Below are 8730 nucleotides of genomic sequence, written 5' to 3' on the forward strand. Positions count from 1 at the left end.
AGGTTTTTGCAGTCACAAAAGGGCTTAGCAATAGAGAGCGCTTTAATAGCTCCTTCAATGAGCACAGAGTTGGGAGTGGTGGCATGCATGCCTTTTCAGCGTCTTTATGGTTCACATTCTCCATGGCAGACTTTCCATTTTTCTCCAAGGATAGGAGTAGTACTTGTCCCAACCCTCATAACCATTTTCCTGGACACTCTACCTCTATTCCGTAGGCTTTTCTGGGATCCTGAAGTGCAGTATCTTGGGTCAGATTCATTATTCCTTTGAATGCACTCAGCTCTCTTAGACCCATTAAATCAGTTACCATCCCTCCATTTGCTTTCTATCTTCTAAAACTTCGTAAACATTTCTCATTTGCTGTTATATCCATTGTGTTCGTATTGTCCTGTGGATCACTATGTTTTTATTTATTAATCTCTTTTGGTCCATTTATAATATTAGGGTTTCATTTATTCAGTTTTCTGTTTCTTCGGTCTACCATGTTTCATCAAAACTTGTGCCATGGTTTTCTACTTATGCTCTTTGGTATATACTTATTTAACTGAAGGGATATGCAACCATCAGAGAGTATCAGTGAACAATTCACAGCCTCTATTTATTAGGGCAAATGGCTTTGGGTATTGACATGTTTTGACTCTGTCCCCACCCAAATCTCATCTTGAATTGTAGCTCCCATAATTCTCATGTGTTGTGGGAGGGAGCTGGGGGGAAATAATTGAATGATGAGGGTGCTTTCCCTCATACTGTTCTCATGGTAGTGAATAATTCTGATGAGATCTGATGGTTTTATAAGGGCAAACCCCTTTCACTTTGTTCTTTTCTTCTCTTTTTTCTGCTGCCATGTCAGACATGCCGTTCACCTTCTGCCATGATTGTGAGGCCTCCTCAGCCATGTAAAACTGTGGGCCCATTCAACCTCTTTTTCTTTATAAATTACCCAGTCATGGGTATGTCTTTATCAGCAATGTGAGAAGGGATTAATTCTGGTATGATTAAAATATTTCGTGCTTTCTTGTGTCTTTCCGGTTCTATCATTCCCCACACCTCCATAAACACATTATCATTTCATACACCAATCTACCTGTAGTTCACTGTTTTGACAGTTTTCTAAGGGCTATTTATTGTTGATTATGTTCTCTGAGCTTCGAATTCCCTTCACTCTAGCTAAATTCTTCTTATTCTTTCAAATCTGGTTTAAGTGCCCTTTATTTTGAAAGCCTTTCCCTATCTAACCCTGAGGTATGATTCATATACTCCCTGTATCTCTCATCTGAATACCTCCTTTGGACTCATAATGTCTTTTGCTTTCTTGATTATAATATTTATCACCATATCATGATATTTGACTCTCTTGTTTAGTTTATAAAGTAGACTGAGCCCCTTGATGACAGGCTCTGGGTTTATTTGTGCAGTATTTCCGTGACCTGTATTACAAAGTAGACACTCAATACCTGCTTGTGGAATTAATGATGCTATGGGACTCCACTTCTAGAAGTGATCGTTTTCATTACTTTAGGAAGTCTGTTTTACCAAGGTGCTTTCTTCACAGTTGTGCTTTATGGACTCTAGTCATCAGGAAATTAACTGCAGAGAACACACATGCAGAAGATGAGGTTACCAAGGGTCAAGTGCATGTGCATGTTTTTGATTTGGGCACAGGGAAGTTTATGAGCCTTGGGAGCACAATTTAGAAATTCTCAATTGTATATACTGCAGGTGAAATACACTTTATGTTGAAGCACGTGGTTAATTATTGAGATTTGGCTGACTATTAAAGGAATAGCCTCTTGTTCAATCTAAGTTGATGATGCAAGTGAAAAACACAGCTAAAAATATCACTTATGTCTGAAAAAGCCAGTCCAAAAAATAAAAAGCAATTAGCTTGAACAGCTGGAAGCAGATTTTGCCAGGATCTGTATTTACCAATATTTGAGTACAATTGGTTCACAATTTTGTACTTGGGGTAATAGCTTCATTCAAGCCCAGAGGAGGAAAATTTCTTTATGCTAGATATTTTTCTAAGCATTCCCCCTTCTTCCCTCTTCTTCCTGCCTCTCCTTCAATCATACACTTAGAAGTCTATGATATATAATGTCAAATAATTTTAAGGACCTAGGAGGAAAAGTAGGGAGATAATACTGTAAATCAAATAAAGCAGTCTCTGGGCTTAGGCTGTCTAAGTTTGAGTCCCAAATTCATTGTTACTGTATGACCTTGGGGAAGTTACTTACCCTCTATGTACCTCATTTTAAAATGAGGTTATAAAGATATATTTTAGTGTTGTTGTAGGATTAAGTGACATACTTGTAAATTTCTTAGAAAAATCCTTGATATGTCATAATTCTATTATTCATTTATAGTTCTGAGGTCAAATATCAGTTTTGACTTCTTTTGTAGATGATGAAAAATATTCATTCCCACTTACCTTGTACAGTGGAAATCACACTGTGCTATAATTCACACCAGAAACATAAAGAGTTAGTGCCAAGATCCTCTATGTGCCTTTTGATTAATGCTTCTTAATATTGTCATCTCGACCTCCATTCTAAAATCCAACTTTTAGCTTTCATTTAAGAAAGGGAGTGTCTATGGCCAGTGAAGGAGTGTATCCTTTCATTTCTATTCTGCTTAATTTCTGTGTCACTTGATTTTTTTTCCTAAATTGTACTCGCTCAATTTGAATGTATAGCAACATCGAACAAAAAAACAGAAGTAATTAGGTTTGTCAGTCCACAGACTTTTGGACCAAATATCCATGAAGTGGTGGGTAGATTATAATACCTAATACAGAGTATCAGAATGAGCTCTTTCAATCCCACACGTAGTCTCCATGTGGTATGAGATGCCACTGGCCTGAGCTGATGTAGTATTTTTTATATGAATGAAGGCTGTTCAAGGACTTGAGAATAATTTGTTTTCTTAATTAGTATAACCCTTTCCTCCATTTTCTTTATACTACACTTTGATCAGTGATGCCTTCTTTCATGTATTGTGTGAAAAAGCAAATTTCAGTCTTGTCTTGATGAATTATAAATTCCAAGAGTTCAGAGCAAAAATGAGTATGTATGCTTCTGCACATGCATACGTATGCTTATAAAAAGTGACGGCTGGCCAGGTGCGGTGCTCACACCTGTAATCCTAGCACTTTGGGAGGTTGAGGCAGGTGGATCACTTGAGGTCAGGAGTTTGAACCTAGCCTGGCCAACACAGTAAAACCCCATTTCTATTAAAAATACAAAAAATAGCCAGGTGTGGTGGTACATGCCTGTAGTCCTAGCTACTCAGGAGGCCAAGACATGAGAATTGTTTGAACCCGAAGAACGCGGGTTGCAGTGAGCTGAGATCATGTCAGTGCACTCCAGCCTGGGCAACAGAGTGAGACTGCATCTCAAAAAAAAAAAAAAAAAAAAAAAGTGACAACCTGTGGAGACTTCTGTTTGCAAGTGAAAATGTTAAAGTGTCAAAAAAAATGTATGTACCATGCAAAAAGTAAACCACTAAAACTAGTATTCCACAGAAAACCACATGGATATCAAATAGACTTCTAGAATCTATTATAATAATGGATAGACCTCATGAACAAACACTTCAACAGGATAAATCTATTAGGGGAAATGTAATAAAATTTCCCTATGGGAATTTCTCTCTGAATGAAATTATCAGGTCTATTAAGAAATAAAAGGGAAAGTTTAAATATCTAAGACTTTTAAAACTCTGAGAATATTTTAAACCATGGCTATCAAAACAGAGACTGTTGAACTGAAAAATGCCTTATACTGCAGGGAGAACTGGCTTAGAGGTAAAGGAAAAATAGTAGAGAGAAACAGATAATTTAGATAATTAATAGTATGGTATGCTTAGATTTAAAGGGAGGGAAATGAAAGAGTGTCCATACCAAGAAGCAAAGGAAGGTAGTCTCTTTTTCCAAGGCTGACTCGGTGCTTCTGGAGCTAAGTGTTTCACAGTTGGAGAAGTAGGAGGGCAAGCTGCTAAGAGAACTAGGAACTACTCATGCATTGTCTGTATTCCTGAAGGGTAGAAAGTGGAGTACTCCAAGTGTGTTGCTCTGTGATCATTAGGAGTATTTGGAATTAGATAACCTTGAGGGGAAGTCACCCTCCATAGTCTGTAGCCACTGGAAATGTGTCAGTGCTTCCAACAATAAATCCACCTTAGCTCAGTTATGCAGCAACCAAAATAGCATGCTAGTGGTACAAAAACAGGCACATAGACCAGTGGAACAGAATAGAGAGTCCAAAAATAAGGCCACACACCTACGACCATTTGATTTTCAACAAAGCTGGCAAAAACAAGCATGGGGAAAAGACTCCCTAGTCAATAAATGGTGCCGGGATAACTGGCTAGTCATATGTAGAAGATTGAAGCTGGACCCCTTCCTTACACCATATACAGAATCATCTCAAGAGGGTTAAAGACTTAAATGTAAAACCTAAAACTATAAAAACCCTGGGAGACAACCTAGGCAATACCATCCTGGACATAGGAATGGGCAAAGATTTCATAACAAAAATGCCAAAAGCAATTGTAACAAAAGTGAAAATTGAAAAATTGGATCTAATTAAACTTAAGAGCTTCTGTACAGCAAAGGAAACTACCTTACTTACCTAGCAGGGGAGATACTGTGATCCCAAAGGTGGTTTTCCCAGAGTAAGGCTCACCTATTGCACTCCGGGTGTGCTGACCCTTGTGATTTTCCCAAATGCAAGAAACTTGACTACGTAATTTGTGGTCATTGGGTGAGGGGACTGTGTTTGTGCTTTCCCTTTGTATACTGTTAAATAATTTTAAAAAATTAAAACGAAACTGTCAACAGAGTGAACAGACAACCTACAGAATGGGAGAAAATGTTTGCAAACTATGTTTTAAACAAAGGTCTAATATCTAGCATCTGTAAGAAACTTAAATTTACAAGAGAAAAACAACCCCATTAACAAGTGGGCAAAGGACATGAACAGACACTTTTCAAAAGAAGACTTACATGTGGCCAACGAGCATATGAGAAAAAGCTCCACATCACTGATCATTAGAGAAATGCAAATCAAAACCACAATGAGATACCATCTCATGCCAGTCAGAATGGCTATTAATAAAAAATAAAAAAAAATATGGATGTGGAGAAAAAGGAACACTTATACACTCTTGGTGGGAGTGTAAATTAGTTCAGCCATTGTAGAAAGCAGTATGGTGATACCTCAAAGCAATCCCATTGTCATGGGATCTTTGGGGTGCTGCTTTTCTGGCCAGAAACCTCTGTGGCTGGTGGTGCCTTTGCCTGAGTTTTGTTGAGCCCACTGGGCTTGTTCTGTCCACTCAGCCTGGCAGGCTGCGCTTGGCTCATGCCACTGGCCTCGATCCCATCCCTGTCAAGGGCAAGCCAGGTGTGGAGCAGTGAGGGGTTTGTGAATGAGCATGGGTTTTGGTCACTGTGCAGTCAGACATACCAGCCGCTGCAGTGGGGTGGGCAACTCCAGGTGCTGGCATGCGCAGCTCCAGCTCTCTGCAAGGCTGTGACTGGACCAGGTGCACTGCAAGCAACTTCCACAGCTGACACTGGGAACATGGTGGCACCTGGAAGCTTGGAGATGCCAGGAACCACAGGGCCCCAAAGAGGGAGTCACAGCCCTGGCTCAGCGAGCTCTCAGGTCTGGGCTCCCTGAAGGGCCGCAGCTCTTCTCTCCTTCTCTTCACCCATGACATGGTAAGCAAGGGCCATGTTTCAGCTTTGTTTGTGTTATAGCTCTTTTATCCCCACTATTTGAGAGGTCCTGAGTTCTTGTCCTGTGACCAGGAAGAATGAGGTACATAGATAAGTGGAGGGTGAACAAGATGAATAGGAGCTCTGTTGAGCAATAGAACAGCTCAGAGGAGACCAGCAGTGAGTAGCTCCTTTCCACAGTCAGGGTGGCCCAATGAGCATTTAGCTCCTCGCAGAGGGTAGACTTTGTAGTGGGAAGCTCATCTCAGCAGGCAGGTTGTCCCATTGTCTCTAAGCTCTCAGCAGAGAGGAGGCCCTGGAGTGGGTTGCTCCTTTCTGCAGGTAAGTTGCCTGACATCTGCAGCTGTCAGCAGAGAGGAGGTCCTGGAGTGGGTAGCTCCTTTCTGCAGCTGGTTGTCCCCACATTTGCTCACCTCTTGCTGAGCCCAGGGCTTTTATGGGCCTCAAAGGGGAAGAAGTGAGTACTGATTGGTCCATGGGTGGGCATGGGCAGACCTGGAAAAGGCACCACAAGTTTCTACTCTGGTCTGCGAGACTGGCAGCCCAGCCCTCAGCCTTCAGACCCACCCCTGGCCTGAAGGTGGAGCCTCACTGGGTACCCACTTCCTTCTGCCCAGGAGCCTTTCTCCCACTGCTTTTCATGGTGCCCGGGATCTTTGTGCCAAGGGACACCTACAGGCCAGTGCTGAGCTGCCTTCAGCCCCCACCTTGGCTTCCCTCCTATGATTGTCAGTGCCCAAAGTCTGAAGGGGGACAAGGCAGCAGGGAGCTGGTGAGTCAGAACTGCCCTGAGCATGTGCATATCTTGCTAGGCTGTGACAGTTCCTGGGCTCAGTCCTGACTTTGCTCCAAGATCAGAGTGGGTGCCAACAGTAGGGAGAAGCCAGGCAGTGGGAGAAGGCACTTCTGAGCCTACAAGGGCAGGGTGGGTCTTCCTGAGCCCCAAGAGCACAGGGAGGCCTGGGTTCACAGCTGCCATTTGGGTGGCTGCAGCCATGCCTTGGGGGTGTGGGGCTCCTGTTTCCTCCATGGTGTGGGAGGCTTGGGTCTGCAGCCACAACTTGGGTAACTGCAGCTGCACTTGGAAGCATGAGGCTCCTGCCTGCTTCTGCCCCTGCCAAGAACACAGGGAGGCCTAGGTCCACTGCCACAACTTAGGCAGCTGCAGCTGCACCTGGGAGGGCAGGGCTTCTGCCTGCTACGTGGAGTGGGAGGCCTGGATATACAGCCACAACTTCGGTGGCTGCAGCTGAGCCCAGAAGGGTAGGCCTCCCGCCTGCTCCTGGGCCCTGAGAACACGGGGTCCACAGCCACAGCTTGGGTGGCTGCAGTGTACCTGGGGAACTCCTGCCCCAACTCAGAAGGGGCCAGGCTCCCTGTTTTCTCTGGCTCCCGGTAGCTGCATGGAACATGCATCCCTGACCATGCTTCCCTGCTACAGCTGGTGTGGTGGCAGCCACCACTCCAGACAGTCCACCGCTGCCATCACCATTACTGGGTGTATATACCCAAAGGAATATAAATCCTTTTATGACAAAGATACATGCATGTGAATGTTCATTTCAGCACTGTTCACAATAGCAAAGACATGGAATCAACTTAAATGCCCATTGGTGACAGATTGGATACAGAAAATATGGTACATACACACCATGGAATACTATGCAGCCATAAAAAAGAACAAATTCATATCTTTTGTGGGAAGCTGGATGGAGTTGGAGGCTATTATCCTTAGCAAACTAATGCAGGAACAGAAAACTAAATATCATATGTTCTCACTTATAAGTGGGAGCTAAATGATGAGAACCCATGAACGCAAAGAAGAGAACAGCAGACACTGGGGCCTACTTCAGTGGGGAGGGTGGGAGGAGGGAGAGGCGCAGAAAAAATAACTGTTGGGTATTAGGCTTATTATCTGGGTGATGAAATAATCTGTATAACAAAACCTTTGTAACATGAATTTACTTATATAACAAACGTGAGCATGCACCCCTGAACCTAAAATGAAAGTTAAAAAAAATCTTTATTATAAAAAAGAAAATAAACAAAATTAAAAAATATACACACATCTTTGGCATTAAAGAATTGCCGATAGATTTAGGGTATCTGACTCAGCCACTACAAAGCCAGAAACAGTGCCCAAACCAGACCTTGGTGGCTACTCCAGCAAAGGCACCAATGCTGCTGCCGCTTAGCACAGACATTGCATTTTGTCCTAGACACTGCAAATTCCACTGATAGTACTGGGGCCTGGAGTGCAAAATTCTGGGGCTGCTGATCTTGAAAACCCAGATACTTCTGTTGCTGTGAAAGAGAGAGTACATGTGCTTTGTAACGTCACTAACTTCCAGACTGAAGTCCTGGGTGTGGGTGCATTACATACTTTTATACAGCTGCAAATAAGGCTGCGGTTCTGGTTTCTTCATTGAAGGGACAGGAATGAGAATGGGCAAAAATGTGGCAACATAAGAAGAGTGTTTAAAAGATGGTGGATTGCCACAAACATGACAAATATTCACAAGATAGCCCCCCAGAGTGGCATAAAGGGAGGGTATGATAGCTTTGTATACCAGTAATTTAATTAATACTATTTCATGTTAGTTAAACATAATAAAACACCATAATAAGAATGTCTGTTCTGTATTTTATGTTATATCAAAAAATGCTGGAGTAAAAGGTGAATCAAGGCTAGAAAAATGGTTAGACTATTCACTTGATCCTTCAATCACAATATATTAAAATGAAAAACACTTTCAAGGTCATTGAAGGATAAATATGAATACATATTTTACAATAGTAAACTTGCTACCCGTATTTGATAAATTTGACAGTTTTCTCCCTTGCTCTTGGTTGAACCATGTACTTAATGCTATCGTAGCAATTGTAACACTTTATTCTACATATTGCCTCGTATTTCTAGTCTGCTTTATATAGGGTTTAGTGCTGGTACATGGCAAGATATTGAGACATTTGCTGAATAAAATAGGAGT

The 8730-nt window shown here is 42.2% G+C and overlaps 1 non-coding gene across 1 annotated transcript; it reads left to right on the forward strand.

The window, feature by feature from the left end:
* Positions 1–4620: 4620 nt before the first annotated feature.
* LOC115900232 lies at positions 4621–4790 on the forward strand. The gene has a single exon (XR_004059897.1). It is a non-coding gene; the product is annotated as a U1 spliceosomal RNA (small nuclear RNA).
* Positions 4791–8730: the final 3940 nt, after the last annotated feature.

Source organism: Rhinopithecus roxellana, chromosome 10, assembly GCF_007565055.1.
Source record: "Rhinopithecus roxellana isolate Shanxi Qingling chromosome 10, ASM756505v1, whole genome shotgun sequence".
Classification (NCBI taxonomy): domain Eukaryota; kingdom Metazoa; phylum Chordata; class Mammalia; order Primates; family Cercopithecidae; genus Rhinopithecus; species Rhinopithecus roxellana.